This window comes from Falco cherrug, unplaced genomic scaffold (assembly GCF_023634085.1).
Source record: "Falco cherrug isolate bFalChe1 unplaced genomic scaffold, bFalChe1.pri scaffold_58, whole genome shotgun sequence".
Taxonomy (NCBI): domain Eukaryota; kingdom Metazoa; phylum Chordata; class Aves; order Falconiformes; family Falconidae; genus Falco; species Falco cherrug.
The window spans coordinates 432,913-456,432 of NW_026599496.1; the positions used below are offsets into that span (position 1 = coordinate 432,913).

Sequence of the window (23,520 nt, forward strand, 5' to 3'; positions counted from 1 at the left end):
GTCCCCCTGGGCTGGCAGAGGCTGGGTGGGAGCCGGCTGGGTGCTGAGCATCCCTGCAGCCCTCTGCTGTGCCTCTCCGCGTCCCTGCCGTTGCCACGGTGGCATCGGCCACTGCCCCTGCCGTTGCCACGGTGGCGTCGGCCACTGCCCCTGCCGTTGCCACGGTGGCGTCGGCCACTGCCCCTGCCGTTGCCACGGTGGCATCGGCCACTGTCCCTGCCGTTGCCACGGTGGCATCGGCCACTGTCCCTGCCGTTGCCGCGGTGGCATCGGCCACTGTCCCTGCCGTTGCCACGGTGGCATCGGCCACTGCCCCTGCATTAGCCACTGTCCCCGTTGAAGTGGCAGCCAGGACAAGGGGCTGGCTGTCAGCGCCGACCGGGAGTGCGCGGAGTGCGCGGGTGTCCCTGCGGCCCCGCCGGTGAGGTGGCGGGTGGCTTTCGGTGCCGGGGCCACCTGCGGGTGGGAGGGCTTGGGAGCGGGGCTGGGGGCAGCTCGGAGCGGGGACACAGAGGCAGGGCTGTGCCTGGGCCGGGGTGACACGGCTCCTGCCAAACGCCTCCCGGCAGGACGTTGTGCCCATCTTCCGGCGGGGTCTGTGTCCCTGCAAGGGGGGGAGGGTTTGGGGGATGTGGCTGCCTGTGGAGGGAGGGGGGGGCTCCTGAGGCACCTGGAGGCTGCAGACATCCCTTGTCAGGCACCGGCAGTTGGAGCCCCTTCTCCTCCCCTCCCGAGCCGGACAGGGAGCGAGCTTTGCTCCCCGAAAGAAAACTCGGTTCTTCCTTGCTTCCCATTCCCACGGGGTGTCGGTGTGCCTGCATCCGGACTGGGTTAACCGTGGAGGGGATGGAAGCTGCCTGCTTAGCTGCTGCTGCTCTCGCCCTCCTCATCTTGCTTTCTCCCTGTGTTGCCCCGTCTGTAAATGAGGGGTGAGATGAGTTGTTCTTGCTCTGTCTACAAAATGCTGTGAAGGCTCGCGATGAAAAATCGGACAGATGGCCCAGGTAGAAGTGACTGCAAAGCTCACTGCTTTCCTTGCATTTTAAATCCATAGGTGACTTTCTGAGAAAAAGCAATTTGTGTATACATCTAGAGAAAATGCAGAGGCTAGAGCGCTCCAGGAGGGAGCAGATGATTCTTAACAGGCTGTCCAGCCTCACCCCTTCACTGAAGGATGAGCAGTAACTTGGTGGTGAAGCCAAAGCTTCCTCTGTAACACCTTGGGGTCGCAGCCAGTGCTGTAGTATTACAGCAGCAATCCAGAAAATGCAGAATATTTACTCTTCTGGCAGCCAGTAATGTGTGTGTGTGTGCTGGAGAAGCAGGCAGAAGGCTGGAGCCAGCCCAGGCCGGCTTGGGGGGTTGTGTTTCTGCTTTTGGTTGTTTCCCTGCCTCCACTCTGGTGTCTTCAAACTGAGTTAATGTTTATGCTCTGCCAGAGGTAGAAACTCCTGTGTGACAACTGGGCATGAATATACGTAACTTTTCACTGAGGAAGTTTTGAAGACTGAGGTTCTAACACTTTGGGTTGGATTAAGGCTCGTAGGAGCATTTTGGACAACTGGGCTGATGCCCGAGCTCTCAGGGTCCTGGCAGGTGAAGGCAGCTGGTGGGTATACGTGAACACCGTGCAGCCTGTGCTGTGCGCTGCGAGTTGATGGTGCAGAAACTAAGAGATGGTGCAGAAACAAGGGGAGTGAGTGGTGTTTAGGGCTGCTGGCAGTGTCCCTTGTTCCATCTTGGTGTGCACTTAAAGGGTGGATTAACAAATTCTTGCAGATCATCAGAATGGAGATTACTGGTCTTATGCTTTTTCATGCTGCCCAGGGAAGCGGTTGAGTCACTGTTCCTGGAAGTATTGAAAAGGCACATAGACGTGGTGCTTAGGGACATGGTTTAGTGGTGGACTTGGCAATGTTAGGTTTATAGTTGGGCTCAATCCGAAGGGTCTTTTCCAACCGAAATGATTCTATGAAATGCGATCCAGGTGCCAGAAAAAGAGTAAATAAAGAGGGAGTTGCAAATCTGCAAAGCTAGGGTAGCCAAGATCAAATGCTGGGTGAGGCAGCCTGGAAAGGGACAATAGTACTGTAAATACTTAGGCAGGAACCAGAGTTACTGTAAATGATGGTATGTGAGGCTAGGGAATCTCCAAGCAGACCCTTGGAAGTGAGCTTGGTTGCTGTCACTGTCAGCTGGCAGCTGAAGTTTATTGAAAGAAATTAACAGGAAAGTATAACATGAGGCTCCTATTAATTATCTCGGCTATGGTAGAGCTTTTGTAATAAATTGCAGGATGGCAGAATCAAAGTGATAAATTAGAGGTGGACTGGAATATAAAGGTGACAGGTGAGGCTTCCTGCGTAGCAAGGCTTGATTTAGAAAGCACTCAACCACTTAGCAGCGGGCTGGAGGGGCAAAAGAGTAGTCTTGGAAAATCTGCTTCTCCTTTCCTGGCTTCCTTGAGATGCTGTTGATATGGTAATTATAGGTAAGCAGGTGATTTCTAAGCAAGAGATGTGATGATGCTACTGAAGCCTGAACAGGGCAAGACGGTCTAACTGAACAAAATTGTTCAATAGCATCCTGATTCTCACTTTTAACGGATCTCCTTGTCTTGCTCTTCCAGCAAAGTGTAATAGAAAAGCAAATTAAGCAGTTGCTCCAGAGAGAGATGGTTTATCTTTGCGGAAGCAAGAAGAGGATTTATTGTGTATGCCAAAGCAAGACTGAGCCACCAGTCTGTGCTCCTACCAGAAAAGCTGGGTGTAGTGTGTTGCAGCGCAGTGTGCGGGTCCATCCCCAGCCTCTGCCTGGAGAGCAATCGGCTGGTGTCAGACCGGCTCAGAGGCTGGTGCTGGTGCTGCAGCACGAGTGACGTGGGGTCCTTCGAAACAGGAGCACTGGCACATGGCATGGTGACAGCTGCAGGATCTGTATGGACAGAGCTGTGCCTTTCCGTCAAACTGCCCTTTTTCTCCTAGTGGGCATTAAGGATTTTGCTGTTTGTTCTTAATTTCCTGTCTTGTTTGAGCACAGTACCATCAGAGAGCGGTTCAGTTTCATTTATAGAGGGAAGCTGTTGGACATGCACACAAAGGGATTTGGATGCTTTAGGGCCATATCTAAGTGCTCTCGTCAAAGTGTTCCTCAGCACAGCTTTTGCCAAGCTCACGGGTGCTGAAGGGCCACTCTGTGCCTGCGTTGGTTGAGCTTTCTGACTTTTCAAGACGTGAAGCCCTGCCTTGTGCCTGCAGACACTTCGGCTGTACGGCCCTAGCCCGTATCATGAGCCAGGCAGTGTTCAGAGGTTAATACTGCTGCCCTAAGGAGAAGAGGTGCTTTTATTTATCCTTAATGTAGCTCATGGCCAAAACACTCGCCTGGGAGCAGGATGATCCTGTGCAGACCCTTCTTTTCTGCCTAACCTGACTCAAGGAATCTCTGTAGTAGCTGTGAGCCCACATCATGAAACGGATCCTTTTCTGTCACCTTGAAGATTGTCCTGATCTTTTTAATTTTTTTCTCCAGAGGCTCCTTATGTGCTGCACATGAGTCATTAGCTAAAAGTCTTTGTAACCCAGGGAGCAGAGCCCCCCCAGCCAAGGGTTTTCCTTAGCTCTCAAGCATCCTAGCTGCTAGCCTGCAGATCAAGCTTTTTCTCACTTGCTTTCTGGAGGCAGCATTGCTAGGAGATCTGGAAGTGATCTTGTTACCGAAATCTCGGAATGAAGAACTTATCGACACCAATGTGATGTAGATAAGCAGACACTTCTTTATTAATGGCCGGGTGTGTGAGCGAGTCCTCTCACGATCAACGCACGCCAGGTCCCAAAATCAGATTCCATATATAGAACTTATTCATACATATTCATTAATTATTCATGCATAATCATAACATTTCCCGTAAATCATTAACATACTCTCCTCCTATATCCGATTCTGCGCAGTAGAGCTTAGAAAGGTCTAGAAATGGGTCTGGGGTGCAATTTGGGTAGGTGGTGTATGAGTCGGTGGTCGTGATCTCCCCCTGCCGGAATTACCTTTTACTGAAGTTCACAGTTTCTTGGCAGGTAACCACAAGCTGTTCCAGTCGACTCTCCCCAGTTCCCATTCATCTCATATTCTGACATTTCAGTACACCTCTGCATACAGAAGACTGGTTAAATACAAAGAAACCTTTCAACCCTAAAGTTATTACCTAAGTTTTAACAATGGTTCCAGCCCCTTCTTCTAGCCTTGGTACAGGACGTACAGAAGATCTCATAGCAGCTTTTACTGTGCAGCTATAAGTTTCTTATAAGATTTTTTTTCTTATCCTTCTATATTTTAATTTTATTAAATGATTTTATAAAATCAATTAATCAATCAAATAAAATCAATCAATCTTAACTTATTAACAAATCGATAACAATCTTGTCTGGGCTGACGAGCAGGGCTGAGGAATGGATTTGGCCCTCTCCATCTCCCTGGGAGGGCGGAAAGGTTTGGGCTGGAAAACCAGAGGAGTTCAATGGCAGGGACGCAGCTGAGTGTGGGAGCAGGGTGCTTGGGTTTGAGAGCAGGCTGAGATGCCAGCGTTGGATGCTGCGGTGCTTGCAGGCTTTGCACAGGTTCCATGTGGCTTCTGCCATGCAGCTCCATGAAGGCACTTTGCAGCTAGTGGTTTCCCTTGCTAAGCACCTGTGGCTGCTTTGTCAAGTCCTCTGAGTGTGAAGCCTGGCTCCAGCTGTGCTGCTTGCCTGCAGCAGGCAGGAGTCACTTCTGTGCCGAGCCGGGGAGGCTCTGGCATTGCTTCTGAGGTGGGGGAGCGGTGGGCAGGAGCACGTGGTGGCAGACCTGTGGGTGCATCTGAGGCCAAGCATGAGAGCCCTGATGGGTCTCACCTTGACGTCTGTCTTGGAGTTCTGCCTTCTGAGGCAGGAAGCATCACCCAGCGTCCGGTTCCCTTTCTTTAGAGCGCTTCTGTCTTGGAGCCTGGAGCGCACCGGGGTGTCATATCTGAGCTCTGCAGTTCCTGCTCAGATTTGTGGCTGGACACCATGTGGGAGACGTGTTAGAGTGAGTTGCCGCAAGCTAGCTGGCTGGAGAGCCAGCTTTTATCTTCCCTGACCGGACTGTAAAGCCCCAGATAATGTATGCTGGTTTTCCAGCGGAGGGTTCCTGGTTCCCTGCTGAGCAGATGTGCTCATTTGGTTTGCTTGTGGCCGCGAGTCTCATGGGAAGCGTTTGTTTATGTCGTATGCTGCGCTGAAAATGCGTGAAGCTCCCTGGCAGCCGAGATGGCCTTGTAAGTTGGATGTCCTCAGCTGGCGTGTGTGTAGATGTGTGCATGGTTAATTGGAACAAGCTCATTAGGTGGCTACTCACCAGGTGCAACAACAGAGGACACCCCAAAGGCATTGTTGGAGCTGTGGCAACACGGTGATTTGCCTGTTCTCTTTTGCGTTGATGTGCTTGGGGTCCTCCCCAGGCAAGCAAAATAGGAATTAAGTTCTTGCTTTGTAAGTCAGCGTGGAGGTTTTTCTGTACTCCTTAAAGAAATGAGTAGCTTGTCTGCAGTGTCTGGATGAATTTACCTGAAGCTGGGATCTGTGAGTTTTTGCTTAATTTCGGGATGTCAAAAAGTGTTAGGGTAGAGCTGGGTCTTTCAAGTCCCATAAAATAAGAAGTGGGCAAATCCATCCGTCCCTTGGTCCAGTTAGCCAGAAAGGGAGGGGAAATGATTTCTAGTCCAAAGTAGTGCTTAGTAAGTGCTGTACATACCTCTCTTTGATTTTTGTCGATGCTTGAGACCTGCTTTCTGGGGGTGTTTTCTCCTCTTTCCCTTTCTTGCACCCGCACTTTTTGAGATGCAGATGGAGAGGTCGTCAGCAGGCTGGTGGTAGAAAAAGAATGGCCCATGGACCTGTTGACCCATGCGGCCTGCAGGATGAGGATGCTGGAGAAGAGCTGCCGTGAGGATAGCCTTAAGTGGCCCTGCTTTCACTAACGTTGCGTTTATATTTGAGCTAATTGCTCATGCAGCTTGAATGGTTTCATGCTTTTCTTTCTGCTGTTACACCTTCGAACGCCTGTAGGGAGCCTTGAGTTTGGGTGTTAATAAGTGAAAAAAGGGGCCCTCGTTCTCCATGGAGAAAGGCTCTTGGTCACTGTGGCAATTTCATGCCTGGAAGGAGTCCTGTTTGCTGGATCATTTTTGCAAGTTAACCAAATTAGCTTTGAGAAACCATAGTTGATAATCAGAGTACTGAGCTCTGTGCTCCATTAGTTAAAACCATCACCAACCTCCTTGCACAAAGGGTGGGCATTCGGTTTGCAAAGTAGGAGAGCGGTCTGATTTTGATGCTCGGGGCAGCAGCGATCCCCGGCTTTAAGGTTGTTCCTAATACTCTGAGCACTTAGTAGGGTCAGGCGCAGAGTCGCATCGGGTCAGCTGCTTTTGCAAAATGAAGCAGTGAAGTGACATTTCTCTTTTGTTCCCACCGAAAAACTTTTGAAGAGTAATAAAGGACAGTTTGGGTATTAATCGAGATTTGGATAAAAATTCCAGTAAATAGTTCCAAAATAGATGGAAGTTGGAGGGAGAAGGTGAGAAATGCCAGCAGGCTCTGATGTGTGCGTGTGGCTTGTGAAAGGCTGTTTTGGCTCAGGGAATGTTTGTTGTGGGGTTTTACTTCTATCAATCTTCACTCTTCTGCTTCAACATGGTCTAATTATGAGACAGGGTGGGGAGGCCGCAGTTATGAAGGATGCCACAACCCGGAGACACAGCTGTCTCCTTTGGGTCTGCCATGAAGGGCATTCTGGATTTTCAAAGTCCTGTTGTTGTTCCTTGCAGGTCAACTGAGGCATGGCCACTGGAAAGCCCTGCTGGTTCACGGGGTCCTCCAGGATGGCTGGTGGATTCCCGAGGCAAGTGGTAGTGCCTCGTAATCCGAAGCTAGTCAGAGAGACGGAGAAGCCTGCAGCTGTAAGTACCTGCTGCGGCCAGGTAGGAGCTGTGTAAGGCTGGAAACTGCCCCCACGTCCTTCCTCTACCTGCCCCTCCTGTTGTCTGGCCGCACTGTGAAGCTGGACACCACCTCCCCGTCTCTCTGCTGCCGTGCTTCTGTCGGAGGTGGCGATCATGGTGCAGTAGGGGATGGACTGTGTGCTGCTTCAGGGCAAGCCCACAGTCTGTCTGGATGTGCCACCGGAGCCAATTTAAATGGACGTACCGGGCATTGCACCGGAATAGCTGAAGCATGAGCGTGTGCTTCGTTCTGTCCCCTTTGTGTGGGCAGCAATGTTTTGTCACGTCGGGATGCTTGCCAGCGCTGCTCTGACCATACCTGCCCTCCAGGCAGCTGGGCATGTGGTGGGCTGCTCAAACTCTGCCTGAAGGTTTCGAGAGGTATGGCTGGTCCCAGATGGAACAGGTTCCAAAACAGTTGTTCTGTCCCGTATCCCCTGTGGAGCACAGACCCAGCGCTGCAGACAGCAGCGGAGTCAGGGCAGTTCCTCCTTCCCATCCTCAGACGTCCTTTGCTGACCAGAGCTCACCTGACTGAAGGCGACCTGGCGCTGAGGCTCTGTCGAGGAGATCTCTCTGCATACTTCTGTGGAGAGGTCTCGGAGGCCAGAACAGAGAAAACAAGTGCTAATTCAAAAGAGATAACTAAAACTTGGAGCCATTCCTCTCCACCTCAGTTTTGGCACAACACTGCTTCTCTGCTTTCCTCTGACTCACCCAGCAGTGACGTCTCCACACGTGTGGTGGTTGTAAGCGTTGTGCAAGGATGGAGTTAGGGGGTTGCTGGTAACTCCTCCCGACCTTCTTCAAAGGTCACTGGCTCAATCCAGCAAATCTGAAGAGGAAACAAATGCCTGAAGAGCCAAATCCCCCAACATGTCACATCAAATCACAAAGGAGAAGCTACTGGGACAGAGCCACTTGGTTGGAGCGTGTGCATTCCGCTCTCTGTCATTAATTTACTGATGTTAAATATTTCAGCGGGTAATTATGGGACTTCCAGGACTATCCTAGTGGCTGTGATCACAAATTATTCATCAGTGGCTCTTGCACAAGAAAAGCCTTTCTGAATGAAGGCATTTCTGTAGCTCTTGCTGGTGTTTTGCATTTCAGCTGACTCCCTCTGCCTTCCTGAAGGAGATGACTCTTAGCACCAAGCAGAGGCTGGCCAGCACTCGGGAGATGCGGCGGCCCCAGATTACCCAGCTTCTCGACGTGAGCGAAGCCTCCCGTCATAAGGTAGCCTTTTCTTGCCCTTTTCCTTGCTGTTTGACGTGACATTTGAAGTGGGCCTATGCTTGTGACAGGCTTGCCTCCAGCTTATCTAAATACTTTGGTGGCAGTTTGTCGTTTCAAACTGCTGCTGGTGGTGGTGGCGTTCCTTCTGCTGGGGGAAAGGTGAAATGTTTTCCCCCAGTGAGCTGTTGAAGTCCTGGCCTGCACTAAGCCCATATAAATCACCTCTGCTGAAGTTGGTGGCTTTTGCTGGAGACGAGCTACTGTGGCTAAAGCATGATCCTGGAGAAAGGCTGGGGGGGGACACAAGAATGCAAGCTTGCAATTTCCCACCCTCCTGCTGAAATAGGCAGCCCTTGGTCTGGTGTAGTCTCTGTCAAACGCTTGGGGTCATCGGATGGCCTCAATGGTGGCAGCGTTGGTCTTTGAGGGCTGAGGGCCTACGGTAACTCTTCAAGGTGTAGCTCAAGCAATTGCATGAATGCTTTGGGTTGGAACGACGAGTGGGACCCTTACAGGGTGTTAGATTTTGCAGGCTGCCAGGTACACAGGGGAATGGCGCTGGGCAGAGGGGAGCGGGTGTGCTTTATCTGGATCAGTGTTTGCTTACATGTATGTTGAAAGCTGCTCTTCTTACACATCTGCTTAGTAGAACGCACGTTCCAAGTGGGTAGATGACTGAGGTAGGCTGTTGAGTGGAAAAGTGCCAGCAAGAGACCTCTAACAAATTGGTTGGGGATTGCCTTAGACAGCACGTGAGGTTGGGAACGCCTCGGACGAGCGCACACAGAACTGGCCGTGTGCTGTGGCTGCTGGCTTCAGCACGACCCTGACTCCTGTGCAGAAGCAGGAGACGTGCCTGTGTCTTGTGAGTGCGAAGAGTTCAGCTGGAAGGGGGGAGACAAAGCAGGGAGGGATTTTCTCCAAGTAATGCCTCTGCGCCGTAAGCGTTTGCTGTTTCTGTGTGTCGTCAGGCGTGCTTCTGTAGTGGTATTAACTGACGTGGCAATAATGGACTGTAATGAAGCATCCGTTGAAAGCTCATGGGAAAAGGAGATGCCAAGTCCAGCCCTATTCAAGTTGCGCAGTAGTGCTGGGGAAGGAGCTGAACCTTATCACCTCATCTGTTGCTTTCTTAACGGCGGTGTTCCTTTTTGGCCTGTCTTCTCTTCCTCATGGTTTCTAGGCTGTGTATCAAAAAAGAGATTTGAGGATGGGTTGGACTTGGTGACTGTCTCAGGGTAAAGATAATCCCCAAACTGTTTCCCGTGGAGTCTCCTGTAAATGCTTGGCTTTCACTTGCTGCACGAGTGCTTACGGCTCTCGCAGTAAGTGCTCTGGAGCGGTGTGACCGTGTTAGCCCAGGGCTCTGCCGGAGGTAAGCGCTGCCTTGCCTTTTGGAGCAGGAAACCTGGAGAAACGGCCAGCAAAAGAGCTGCTCGCTTGAGCCTGCTCAGTGTGGCCCAGAAACATTTGATCTGCTCAGAGCACAGGTGGGTGAGCTGCCGTTCCCCTGGCGTGAGCTGGGCAGGCGTACTCACCGGGAGACTGTACTTCACTGGGGACCGATGTAGTATTCTCTGATTGATGAATCTTTCTCCCAGCGGCTGAAACTCTGTTTTGCATCTGCAGTTCTCGGCACCTTCCCCGAGACAGCGCTCGTTCCAGCCTTTCCCGTCAGAGGTGGTATTCCAGAGCTACGTCCCCTATGAGGTCTATGAAGTGCCACTGACTCTGAGGAACGAGGACAAGGTAAGTGCTGGGATGTGGAAGTTTAACCCTGTGCTGGAACTGGAGAGCAGTGTCATCCGCGCGGTGCACAGCACAGCCAGTCACCTGCTGCAGCACAGCACATCCGGAGTAAAATGTCTCGCCACCTTTATTTTGCAAGATGGTGGAAATCTTGCCATGCTGAGGTTTCTCGCCCTGGTTTTGGCTGTGTGTTGGTAGTCCCTAACCGAAAGGAGCTTTTCTAGTCAGCATCCTTCCCCCTGAAAGCCCTGGATGGCTGGGAATGTTGAGGGCTGTACAGTTCTTCCCCGCCCTCGTGCTTTCCCTCGAGTGTGCACCGCGTCCTGGTGGCTCCGTGGTTAATCTTGGTTTCCACAGGGCAGCTCTGCCTCTGGGTGAGCTGCACAGAGAGCTGAACGGGCTGTCAGAGCGCAGGGGTTGAGTCTTCTCCGCTTTATGCTGGAGTAAGTTATAATTAGTGGTAACAGCGCTTCAGGAAAGGTGGTTTGAAACAGCAGTGGAAACAGACTGATGTAGCAGAAGCAGTGGGAGGCCTTTAGGTGCCGCTTCAGGCTCCTGCTAAGCTTAATTGGGTTCTGCTCAGGTTTTTCTGAGGCAATGTGACGCTCTGCTTCCCCTTTGGAGAGCCACAGCACGTTCAGAGTCAAGTGCCCTCGGAGGTCTCCACCTTTGCTTGAAAAACCTGATCATTTTGAGATTTCCGAAGAAAGCTGCAAATGGAAAAGTTGGAAAATGTCAGCAGTTTTGTTCCACTGTAAAGAGGGAAATTGAGACCTTTTGAATTTCAGTTGGGGAAACATTTGCTGGAATGAGGCATGTGCCAAGAGCAAGCTGGTGGGAAAAGGCAGAGGGAGGAAAGGAGCTGAGCTCGGTGTTCTCTCACTGCGCACTTTCCTACACGCAAGGGTTTCTCTTGATCTGTAGCAGTAAGTGCACTGGCAGCAGAGAAAGGTCAGGAAGAGAGGTGTAATTAAGGATACTCTTTTGTAATGAGGAATAAGAGGTATGTGTGAGGGGAGGGTGGGATGGGAAGATGGAAGTGTGCGCAAGAGCCAGTGAATTCCGCCCAGATTTCCAGATTTACCTGCTGGGGGGGACAAACAGGTGGACAACAAAAAAAAGCTGCCAAGGCAGCGAGTGGAAGGACAGCGGGAGAAGTCCAAGTATTTCCTGAGAGAACAGGTTTTGACAGGGATGTGGGTGAAAAGGGAAGACCCTTTGGCTGGGAAGGATGCGTGTGTGGTCCCTCAGTTATTCCTGGAGAGTACTGCACCATTCCTGGTCTGGCATTTAACTTGGGAACGTGGATAAGGTGTGGCATGGGTGCCTGCACCCAGGGAATGCCACTGGTGTGGTCTACACTGGGGTTTGGGCACCCCTTGCTGTAGGTATCTTCTTCCCAATTAAAATGTGCCTCAGTTTCTCTCTTCCTACTCTCTGCTTCGTTCCCACTGAGTCTTTTGGCTTCAGCTGCTCCATTATCCATGCAGCACCTCAAAATGGTTATCTTTGCCAAGTACCAGCCAACAGGCAAACAGTTGATTTGCTCTGTTCATGCTTCCTCAGGTGGAAAAGAACATCTGCATAACATTTCTGCCCTTCCCAGTAAGGAATAATAAACTTGTCCAGCTGCACCTTGGGGTTTACGTGCCCTGTAAAGGGGGAGGCAGTGTGTGAATGTGGGATTTTTCCAAACCGAACTAGTTTTGAAGCCGGTAAGACCTCAGCCATTGGAGAGCGTGGGTGTAAAAGTAAGATTAGCTCTAAGGAAAATCCTTGGTATGTTCTAAATACAGAAAGGTAGAGATGATAATCCTGAGAGGGTGTTCTATTCTAATTTTGTTGGCTTTTGGCAATGTCCTGGAGAAGAGCAGTGTTGTGCTCTGTCTCAGAGTTTTCACGCTGGTTTCCCAGATTCTTCTGAATCTTATACTGCATGGCAGCCTGAAGTTGTTTGCCCCCTAAAAATCCAGCTGACAGCAAAATGTATTCCAAATAGAGGCTCTGTAATCGTGCAACTACAGAAGTGCTTCGCTATATACTTACTGCTCTCACCGGTGTTGTACAATTGCTTTTCTGTCTTCAGGCTGTTCCTCAGCACCCTCAGGTGTTCTGGGTGGCTTTTGCTGAAGGTCTTAGCCACACGTGCTCCTCTCCTAAGGGACTTGGTGACCAAACTGCTTGTGTGCGCTGTGAAACTGGCTCCTGGAACCCGCTGCCCCAGGACATTGCTGGGTTCCAAGGGCGTTTGGAGAGTTCAGGACTGCCTGGGCCATGGGTTACCAGGCTCGGGTGGGTGGTGCAGAACAAGCCTCCATTTTTTCCAAGCCTCCTGTGGGGTTGTTGTTTGTCAGTGAAGCTGCCCGTGAGTCCAAATCACCTGCTTTAGACTTTGAGATTTGGTGCTCAGGGGTCGAGAAATGCCTGCGTGCTGTCTGTGTGCTGGTGGTGTCCCAGAGGGCAGAACCGTGCAGCAGGGTGCCTGCAGGGACTGCTGGGGGTGGGCAGGGATCCCCAGGGATCTGGCTTGCCTGCGCTGGCAGCTGCCTGGCTACGGTCACAGGCAGCAGGAGCCTCCGGAGAGCAGAGGTTGGCTTTTAAAACTGAGACTCCAGCGGCAGTCAGTGCCGGTCATGTATCTCGAGGCAGAAGATGCCTTTGGAGCCCATAGTTGATAGCCACAGCCTGGGGGGGGTCGCCTGGCTTTCCATCACTTTGCCAAGTTGCTGGCTCTCATCCTCTGCATCAGTCTTTCCTTGTAGCGTATTGTGCTTCTCCCTTGCTTCTTTACAGCTCCCTGTGAATTTTCCTAGCCATCCTCTGTTTGTGGGGTTGTCGCTTTGTCTTCCCATGTTCCTCCTTTTGCTCTTCAGGCTTGCTTTTATTACCAGTGAGGCCACAGTATGTGTGGTCTCCTCCTCTTGCTGGTCTGCATGCATGACTCTAGCACTGCAGCTTGAGTGCCCTGCTCAAACCCAGCACGTTAAAGTGCATTTCTTCCCCCAGGATTAACACGTACTGTTTGGCTTTCAGACAACACAGTCCCCTTCTAGGGGCATGACTGCCTGGATGTGTATGGGCAGAAGCCGGCAGGTTCTTTGGGCCTGTTGAATACACGGGTGGCTTGATTCAGATATTATATCTCGGTGCTGCTGGTGTCTTCCCTGCTTGGCCCTTCCTTCATTGCCCTGCTGCCTCTGGCCTTGAGCTATTTTGCCCAGGCAGAAGGGATTAATGTTGGCTCTTGTGTATTATGTGCACGTACCTCCAGAGCTAAAAGTGCTTTGGAAAGGTGGTTAAGGAAGGCTATTGGCAGGTCTCTTCTGCTCCTGTTTCCACAAGCTGCAAAATCATACTTTCTTACCTTTTCTGCAGGTTCCTCAGCTGCTGAAGGTCACCTTGGAGAGGTCACCTTATTTCAAGTTGATCAGCCACCATGCCGTGTGCCGCAAAGTACCGCCTGGCATGCTTGTGACTTTCCACATCGTTTTCACCCCCAATGAGAACAAGGTGAGACTGGAGGTCCCAAGAGACAGGTGCCTTCAGCGGGAGGCGAACCTGCGGGGCTGGGTTCAGAACAGGGCGTCTGCTGTGGGGTTTGCGGCACTGCTAATATCTGTCCGTTGCTGTATGGTTATGGGTTTGCTCTGATAATTATAAATACAAAAGCCTATTTAAAATTGACCTGTTGTTTGGAGGACGCGAAGTTGAGCCTGATCAGAGTGAGGACCACCACTTTTGAAAACTGGAGTCACTGGGATGTGTATCACGTTGGACACAGCAGTGAGACAGTGGAACGTTCTGTCTGAAGCCGGCACTTTCCTTGCGCACTGGTTATAGCCCGTGCCGTGCTGCAAGGTTTGCTCTAGGCTGTGGTCAGGCAGCCTGCGGCTGGTCACATCCTGGCTGGCAGCACCATGCGATGCCACCGCAGCAGGGACTGACGGGCTGTGCATTCCCTCCCCGTGCTTTCCTGGGCGTTTGCAGGGGAAGGTGCACGTGGGACAGTAGGAAGATGGCCGGGAGGAGTGTTGATGTTTAGCCATCCCACCTCTCTACTCAGTGTTAGGGGCTTAATTATGATAGAAAATACTAGAGGAGTGAATAGATGCAGAGAGCTTTCCTCTTTCCCATCTGGCAACCAGTTCCCTGCCTCACCCTGGGCTGGAGCGAAGGTGATGCTTTTTCATAGCCTCTGTGTTCCAGCCTTGCCGCTGTGCGGCCCCTGAGGATACTTGCCTGCCTGTGCTCCAGCTGTGATTCTAGGGGAGAAGATGTGCTCGTGGCGGGGAGCCAGCCTGGCACAGCTGCACTGAGCTCTAGATGTCTTTAATCACAGGGGGCCGGTGTGCTGCAGATGACAGAGACATCTGGAGCACACCCAGGCATTGAAGGGGCAGGTAGAATCTGCAGGCAGACACTTACCCCGGAGCCTTTGGGCAGTCACGCTGGTGTGGCTGTGGCTGTGTGCATGTGGCTGTGGCTGCTGTGTCAGCTGGCACCTATTCCCTGCCCCATGTGCCATGCTTTTGCTTGGAGGTTGGAACATCGGTGCTGTGGCTCTGGCAAGCCTGGCACGGTGCCGTGATGTGACGGGGTGACAGTGTTGTCTGGAGGCTTCTTAATGCAGAAGGGTTTAGCACATGGCATGGAAGGGAGGAAGCATCGCAGGGGCATACAGCCAGGCTGACTCTTTCCAGCAGCACTCTGCTGCCTCTTGGCAGGGTTCTTTGTGTGGCTGTGTGGGCGAGGCGAGGTTAGGGGATAGCTCTGAGCCAGCTGATGCTTCTGCGCCAGGCCAGAGGCGCAGGATCCCTTTGGGCACAGCTGTTCTCTCATCTTCTGTTTGCTGCTTAGATTTAGTTTAATGCCCTGTCCTATCCTCAAACAGCGTGGCTGTAGCAAACTAAAGAGGAAATGCCCTGCGGCCCCTGGCTCCCTGAGCTTGTGAAATGATCTGTTGCTTTGGGGAGGGACTGAGAAATGGTTTTACATCATTCGTATGGAAGGTTAAAATGACCTTGGCCTAGGGCAGTTCTCCATACTGCCCAAGTGACATAAGAGCTTAACCTCACCGAGGTAGGCTTTGCAGAGGACGCTGCTTCCTTTAAAATGTGATTTATTAGTATTCATGAGCATTCATTTTTGGGGTGGAAGTAAATCGGTTCCCATGAAGGGCAAATTGCTGCTCTTCAGCTAGAGAGAAGCAGCAGAGCAACAGATGAACATCACCCCAAATAGAAGTAGGGTGAGAGAACCCCCAGGAGCACTCATGTCCAGTACTTTGTCCCTTGTCTTGCCCTTGAACTGGTGAGTGTGTGGCATTAGGGAGCTGTGCCAGCGAGGTCCTCCGCACAGCTTCAGCGACACCACGGCAGTTTCTGCTGACCTGGGTTTTGTGCTCCTTGCAGGGCATTGGGGGAGGGATGTGGGCTGCTTGGTGAGGAGCACAAGGGGATTGTACAGCAGAACCAGAATGTTGTACAAACGGAATGTTTTGGCTCATACTTGATGGAGCGTGAGTCAGCGGAGTGCCAGAGTGCTGTAGCTGAGCTAGAAATGCATCCACAGCGTGGTCAGGAGGTGCAGAGCACCTTGCAAAGCCCTTAGCCAAGAGGCAGGCTTTGGGAAATGGTTCCGTAAAGCCACCTGTGCTGGGCTTGCAGTTGCTTGCCTGCAGAGTATCTGTGTGTTAATTGTGGAAGGCTCAGGAGTGCTGCCTTTGAACAACCTCTACATCCCTGATGCTGCACGATCCACAGGGACTGTGGGTAACCCAGTGAACTGGGATGCGGGTCTTCCTGATGGGGAGTTGGTTTGTATAATTCTCTTGCTTTGAATCTGTTCTTCCCTGGGGTAAGTCTGACTTCAGTGAAGTCACTCCTGAATCAAAGGAGTACAGTTGTGGCCAAGCCTTAAGTACTAGGGCCATGTGAGCTGTTGGTGGCTGAAATGCTGTGTGCCACGTAGCCCTTCCTTGGAAAATGAGCAGTTCCCTGCTGTCTGGCAGTCATTTGGGAATGTGCCACGTGATTGGACTGTCAGAAAATAAATAAACAGCTGGTGTGCCTCTTGGTTTATTGGCACTTGTGTTATAAATGAACTGCTAATTTTTCTGCTGGGCAACATTTCCAATTTGTTACTCTTGCTGCTTCTGATTTGCACGTTTCTGTTTTATGGCTCCAGTTGTACAGCGTGGGTGTTCTCGTGCCAGCCCCTGTTCCCACATGTTCTTGCGTTATGGTCTGACGGCCTCTGCTGAATTGGAAACCATTGTGGCACTGACTGGCAGATAAACAACAGACAGAAATACTTCCATTTGTGCGTCCTACAGGCTTATTAATAGTTTATTGTAAAGGAAGAAGGAAGTAAGAAGCACATAAAAACATAGCACAGCTTATTCCGTGTTGTCGTCTTGCTCTTTTCACTGTAGCAGTGCACTGTTTTCAGGCAATGCAAGTTCAGTCTGTGAGGTTTGTGAAATTCATTACTGATGCTCGGTGGAGACTGAATTAATGCACATTGATTACTATGAAATACGACAGGACAGCGAGTTACTGCATTACTGAAATGAAGTCCTTTACAATTCAGCCCAGCCCTGTTAGATGCTTTGTAGCGCCCAGAAGCTATTCCAAGTATACTTTCAAGATGGCTCGTGTGGGGAGGAAAGGGGCAGAAGACCAAGGCAAATGGCCCGGTGATAAATGAACCTGGAGCTAAGCGACTCATTTCAGAGTGCTGCGAACCGGCAGCTGAGGGGGGCAGGTGCAGGGGCACCCCCTTCTCCTGCGACTGTATCTTCATCCTCCGGTCCCTCCTCTCTGGTCATGGCCCTTATTTTCCAGCCTTTGATATCAGGGTTTCAGCGGGAGCTTTCCCTGCTTGGCTTGCCATGTGACCTCATGCTACAAGGATCTTTTCTGTGCAAGTCGTCTGCTGCAAGGAATTCAGTGCAGGATTTAGGATGGGTTATGCAGGAAATCTGACATCCGAGTGTGGTGTTGTGGGCAGCTAAGGTTGATATCACTGTGGCAGTATTACCGTTAGCCCCTGAGTTTGCAGAGAGCCTGAAACAGCATCAGAGACGAGCAGCTGCTTCAGTTCCAGCGGGTGCCAGTTCAGATGCCAGTGGCGATACCTGGAAGGCCAGAGCTTGTAATTTACTGCTTGTCAAAGGGGTGTGAGAGAAGGGGAACCATCGTACAACTGTCTGCCATCCTTGCAATGGAGAGGGGAGTTGTATGAAGGATGTAGTCATGTTTTCATGAAAATCTGTAGCCTGAAGCTGTGTCTAAACACAACAAACTTTAGAGCATAGATGGGATGCAACCCCTCTGTCATCCAGGCACGTTTATTTAGAAACCTGGTCTTAAACAGTCTGCTAAGGGTTTGTAGTTGCGAAGCAGAACAAGATTTTGAACTGGTCTCAACAGTTGCCCAGGCTGTAAGCAAGTGTGTAGCAGAGTTAGTGTCCAGGTAGCACGAGGCAGTGCTGCAGTGGAGACTGCAACCCGTTCCCCACCCAGGGGGGCAATTCAGCTTTCAAAAGCTTAAGGGACCGTGGGTCCACAGCGACACAAACAGCCAGCTTCTGCCTAGCACCCCTCCTGCCTTGGGTTTCGCCCTGTTTGGGCTGACGCTGCATTCAGCCTGGTGCAAGGTCCCACTTTGGTGGGGTGGTAGAGCGTGGCTGAAGGGTCAGCCTGCTCTGAAGTGCTGAGTCAAGCCTTGCATGGGATGCCATGTTCCACGGTGTCCCTGGAGAAGGGGCTTGGGACATGATGTGCATCTGCATGAATGGTGAGAGGCAGCTTTCTCTCCCAAGGTCGTGGTTGTCTCTGTGAAACCAAATCCTTGCTGCTTTAGCCTTGCCCTCAGGTCCATGGAGAAAGAATTCCCTTTCCTTGTGCGTTGCTGTGCAGGTTGTCCCGGTGCCCCTCACCAGCAAAGGAGCTGGGAAGGTTGCCTGTGCTTGCTTTTGGGGGAGGGGGGGATTTATTTCTTGGGCTCTTAATTACCTTGCTGTCATCCATTTGCTCCTTAGCAATGACAACGACTTGACAATTACTTCCTTTTACTTCCCTCAAATACCTCCAGTTGTTTTAAGTTCCTTTTTTTCTATCTCCCTGCTGATCTGAACTTGCATCCTCCTCTGTCTACCTGGCATCTGGAAGAGAGAGATAAGTAAATATGGCATGCCAAGACTAAGGCAGGTAGCTTTCAATTGGATTTGCCTTTGTTACAGTAATGTGGCCGAAATAACAACAACAGCAAAAGCAAATGGCACTCTCCATTTGCTAATGCAGTTTCTGAGCATCTGAACAGTCTGGGAGGTGAAGTACCCAGGAGGTAATGGGTGCTTTAAAGTCATATGGGCTGCCCGTAGCTTTTATTTTAGAGGGCTTGGGCTGCAAGATTGAGTACAAACTTGCTAATTCAGAAAGACTTGCTGAAGATGAAACCCTTGCCTGGAATATGATGTTAAATCCTGCAGGTTGCTTGCTGCAGTTCTCTTGCTAGTATTTTACCTTCCAAATAGGAAAAGCAAAAGCCCTTGTGCAGTTTGTAGGGTGACTGCTTGAGATGTCTAGAAGAAGAGATCCTTCTTTATTCTTTGTGCCTTGGATGGGGCAGCATCTGTTTTGTCAACCTTAGTGGTGGGTGAGGCGCTGGGTGGTGGGTGAGGCGCTGGGTGTCAGCTGTTGTGTTGGAGCACTGGGTACGTGTCTGTGCCACGGCTGGCTGCCTTAGGGCCCTTCCAGGAGGGGATGGGGATGGGAGCAGGAAATCCCAACCGCGGAGGAATCCGGATCAGTTCTGCTGAAGGGAGTTTGCTGCTGTGTGCGGTTCCTAAATCAAAGTGCTTGCTGCTTCAACAATTACAAGAATATCAAATGAGTTAAAAGCACCGGGGCAAAAATCAGGGCAGCGAGTGAGTGATGAGAAGCAGAGCTTTGATCAGCTCATCAACAAGAGCGCTGCTGGGGGTAATGGCTCCTGGCCCTATGGCAGCAGCTTTACCACTGATTTCAGTGGGGGCAAGGTGATAGTTCCAGCGCAGCGACGCCATGCCATACATCTGGAGTCTGATCTGCTCATCCCTACAGTAAAATGCTTTTGGTAATTTGATTTGCCTTCCTGCTGCTAAACGCCAGGCAGCCGGGGCGCGGGGGGGATTGCCTGGCTCTGTTCTGAACGAGCCAGTGGCTGGGAATGCACAGCCGGCTTTGCTCTGGTGGGGTGTCTGAGTGTCCCCCGTGTGCAGCTCCCGATGCCGCCTGCCTGGGGTGGGTGTGCTAACCAGGCACGCCGTCACTTACTCCTCTAGAACAGACCTTACAGAGGGGTTCGATTAAGGCATCAGCCAGAGCTGTCTCTGTGTCCCCTGGGGCTGGGTGAGATGTAAAGGGAAACTGAGTTCAGACACAGCTAACACCCTTTAACTCTAGCACAGAGCTGGCGTAGGCTGCTGAGGGCAGGGGTGGAACTGTTAGTGCTTTGAAGTACTTGTGAAACCTCTTGCAAAAACAGTTTGGGTCTGGATCTGAGCCGGCTCTGGTGTGGGGAGATGGGTCAGATGGCTTTTGAAGGGTGCGTGTCCCCAGCCTTGGCCCTGTAAGGCTGTGGGAGCGGGTGAGAAATACAGCTGTACCCTACACTCAGCTGGCATCGCAGCAATTACCGTGTCCAGCTTGTGAAGCATTTCCCCAGCGACTGACCGTTGATCACGTATGTGCTGAAGTCCTTTTGAAAACGTACCTGAGCATCCCCTGCCAAGCTTCAACGAGGTCGCCGCGTTGCTGGCTTTGAAGTTAGTGCTGTGGCACAGCTGGGTTCTCAGTGGTGCTTCCAACAGTCTGCGGTGGCGATTGAAGCAGGTTCCATTAGTGCTGTGATCCCTTGCGTGAAGCGACTCTGTTTTGGTGCCTCGGAATCAAAGCATCAGATAATTGTGGTGCTGCCAGCTTGCTGCGAAAGTGGGTGAATCAGTGGGCTTGTTTCTTCTTTGCAAGTTAACAACTGTGTGCAAGTCATGCTGGAATGAAAGGTCATGAAGGTAAAAGGTACTATTATTCCGTTATTGAACGCTACTGCAACAGTCCTAGAAAACAGCAGTTTTTCTTCTGCCGTGGGAATGGTGCTAAATGCATTGTGCTGAGATTGTTTCTTTCCCTGCAGGATTATTTCCACGAGCTCATCTGCATCACAGAAAGGGAGAAGTTTGTTGTGCCAATCCGAGCTATAGGTGCCCGAGCTATCCTGGACTTCCCCGACCAGGTGAACTTCTCAGCCTGTCCAGTCAAGTACAGCACCCAGAAAACGCTGCTGGTTCGCAATGTTGGTAACCGGGAGGCCCGCTACTGCATCAGCACGCAGAGGTAGGGAGCTCATCTTTTTTTGTGCAAAACACTGTGGCGTGATAATATAGTTGGGAAACAGCAACAAAAAGGAACCGGAGCACCTGAGCTGCCATGCTGCTGTCGTGGCTGGAGATGGGCAGGGCACGTGGGTTTTGCTGTTCATTATAGTGTTTGAAGCATGGCGCAACCTCTGCTAAAACCCTGCAAGCTGCAGAGTGGAGTTTTATAGTGCAACGGTGTCTTCAGAGCACAGTCGTGCAAGACTGATTCTGTTAGACTGAAGGAGCAATTGTAAGAAGGCAGCTGGACTGCCCTCGGGCTGTGGAAGATCCTGCGGGGCAGACGACAGCTCTAGGAGCTCAGTTCCTGCAGACCAAGGGCAGTGTTAAGAAATGGGCAAGCTCTGAGCTGGTGGAAGAGACATTTAAGAATTTATCAGCAGTTTGTCTAGAGTAGCAAGTGCAATTGGAGATTGCAGATCAAAGCAATTGGTATCGAGACCCTGAGAAAAACAGGGTGTGGTCCAGGACCTGGTTTTCCAGTAGGTTTGATCTGGTCCCTGGGATCCAATATTCTTCAGCAGAATGAGCTTGTAAGTGGAGATGAGCTGGCAGTGGCTTCAAAGCTGCACTACAGCCCCAAAGAGGAATGCCTTACAGCGGGGGCACAGGCCAAAGATGCAGCAAATACCTGGTGCGTGGGTTGGGAGCCTTTTCTAGAGCTTTGTCTCTCTCGGATCTCCTGGAAAGTGCTCTAGCATGCTGTAGTAGCCACCACCAACCTCCTTGATCCTCAGTACCTTCTGAAATGGTTATGTGGCCCTGTTGGCCAAATATACGCATTCCTTGGGAGGCCACAAGCACGTGGTATTTGGGCAGTCTCCTGGTCAAGTGCCTGATGTGTGCTGTGTCGTGGACAGCCTGTACTGTTCCTGTTGGTCTGAGAAGACAGTCACTGTTTTTCCAGTTTGCTGAACTGCACCTGCAAGGAAACCAGTTCAGCTGGCTGGTAGTTAGCTCCGAGTTGCTTGGTCCCAGAGGTCTTGGTGCAGGAGCTGAGGTCCAGAACGCAGCAAAGACCTGCCATCTGCCTTAGTGCACCTGAGTTGCTTCAGTTTCTTCCCCAGGAAAACAGGGGTCAAGAGAAGGCTCTTTGCTCTTTCTCCTGGGAAGCGTGAAGGTCCAAGAGGCTCCTACCAAAGCCTGGCAAGGCTATGGAAGCTTCCAGGATGCTATTCAAGCAGGCTGCTGCTTTTCACTGTGGAAATACGTAGGCAGGACCTTGTAAATCCCTGTACAGCTTCCCTCTGGGATTTCCAGATCTAGTCGTCACCACCAAAACAGATACCCAGTCGTGTCTGGCATCTCTTGGCAATGTCCTTGCCAACTCTTCTGTTGAGTGATCCAGCGTGTGTTGAATCCTGCTTGATACGGATTTTATGCTGAACTTCAGCAATTAAATTTTTCAGTCCTGATTTGCAACAGAGAGATGGGAAGTGTTGCAAAAGCTTTATTTCATACGACACACAAAAAAGTACAATTCTGAATAACTGGATTGTGTGTGTGCAGAGATCAAAAGCTGGTAAGATTTCCCATGTCAGCTGAAGGCATCAGTCATCTCTTCCATTTCATTACGAATTTTTGAAAGCCAGTTTGAAATTTCAAACTGATGATTTAAATCTTTGAGTATAAGCAGCGTTTTATTCTAATGAAGTCGCCTCCACTTTCATTCAGATTTCTTTTTAAATACTCTGAAGTTCCTGTGTTTCTGCTGTTTTTATTTTTTTTGCTTTAAGTGTTCAGCAAAATGTCATAATGGATTCTTCATTGGGAACTTTCTTAGAGGTTGAGTTCCTCCAATGCCTGTCTGTCTACCATCTGCTTGGTTATATGCACAAATGTATAGGAAATATGAGAAATTTGGGGGCTATATGTGAAATGGAATTGGGCTGATGGAGAAGAGAAACTCAGAATAACTTTGGAAGGGACCTCTGGAGATCATCTGACCAAACACGGCGCTCAAAGCAAGACCAGTGTCAAAGTTCAGTCGGGTGTGCACACAACATGAGAAGTAAGATCGGGTAATACCAGCCTTGCTCTGTCCTCCTCCAGGCTGTGCAAAGCCCTTTATCCCAGCATCTCCCTGTATGTCCTGTGCTGCAGCCTCTAAGCTCCCTTTCCGTAGAAAGGCTTTTGTGCCCTCCAGCCTGTACTGCCAGGGATTCTTCCACCCCAAATACAGGTGGCTGCATTTCCCATCCCTCGGCTGCATGCAGTTCTGCTGTGTCCCAGTGAATGGCAGCCCAGCCCTCCAGTATCTGGACCGTAGTGCCCCAAGCTTGTATCCTCCACTCAGAATCCAAGTGTTCCCCCCTCTTGACCAGGTCAGCACATCCCCTTGCAGCCCGAGAGCAGAACCCCCACGTTCTTTCTCCCTGTGCGATGAGGCCATGGTGTGCCAGGAGCGGTTCTTCCAGCCAGTGCTGGGGACTGCACTGTGTGACAGTGGGTTCCCTGCTGCTTGTGCTGTGAGAAGTTGCTCAGGTACCTGCCCCGAGGTCCCAGGTGAGCTCAGTGGCTCCAGCAACCCCAGCAGAAAAGAAGTGGCCTCCCAGCTGGCGTGACAAGTAGGCTGGAGAGTCAGAGCAGTACTAGTGTAAATATAGAAAGTCTCTTCCTGTCGTTCTCATTGTTAAGGCTGGATAACGAGTTTCTTCTCCATGGCATTCAGGGAGATAAATGTCATTCCAGTACGTTTCAGTTGAAAATGGCGTCTGGAAGCAGATCTCAGCGCAGCACTGCCTTTTCCTGACGTTACAGACCTTGTGCTACGCTGTGCTATGGCGCCAGAGAGGATCCGTCTGAGAAGATACATTAAGGAATGGCCCATCAGGCTCTGAAAGCTCAGGAAATGATGCTACAAGGTGCAGTGCTAGGAGCCCCCTGTAGTACCCCTATACGACATCGAGGTGTGGGATTGGAGAGTTACCACAGGATGTACAAGGACAGGACAACAGATGCCAGAACAGATCCCTATGAAATTGCTTACTAGTCTGGTGTTGCTCCCTTTCTGCAGGGCAGTAACGGGCAAGATCTCAGCAGGTTCTGGCGGGAAGGTCTCCCTCAGGCTGGTGTGGCTAGAGGAGTTTATACAAGC

At 51.0% G+C, this 23,520-nt stretch overlaps 1 pseudogene; it reads left to right on the forward strand.

The window, feature by feature from the left end:
- The first annotated feature begins 7,210 nt into the window (after window positions 1-7,210).
- Window positions 7,211-23,520, forward strand: part of LOC129735200 (hydrocephalus-inducing protein-like) — a 99,126-nt pseudogene continuing 82,816 nt past the window's right edge.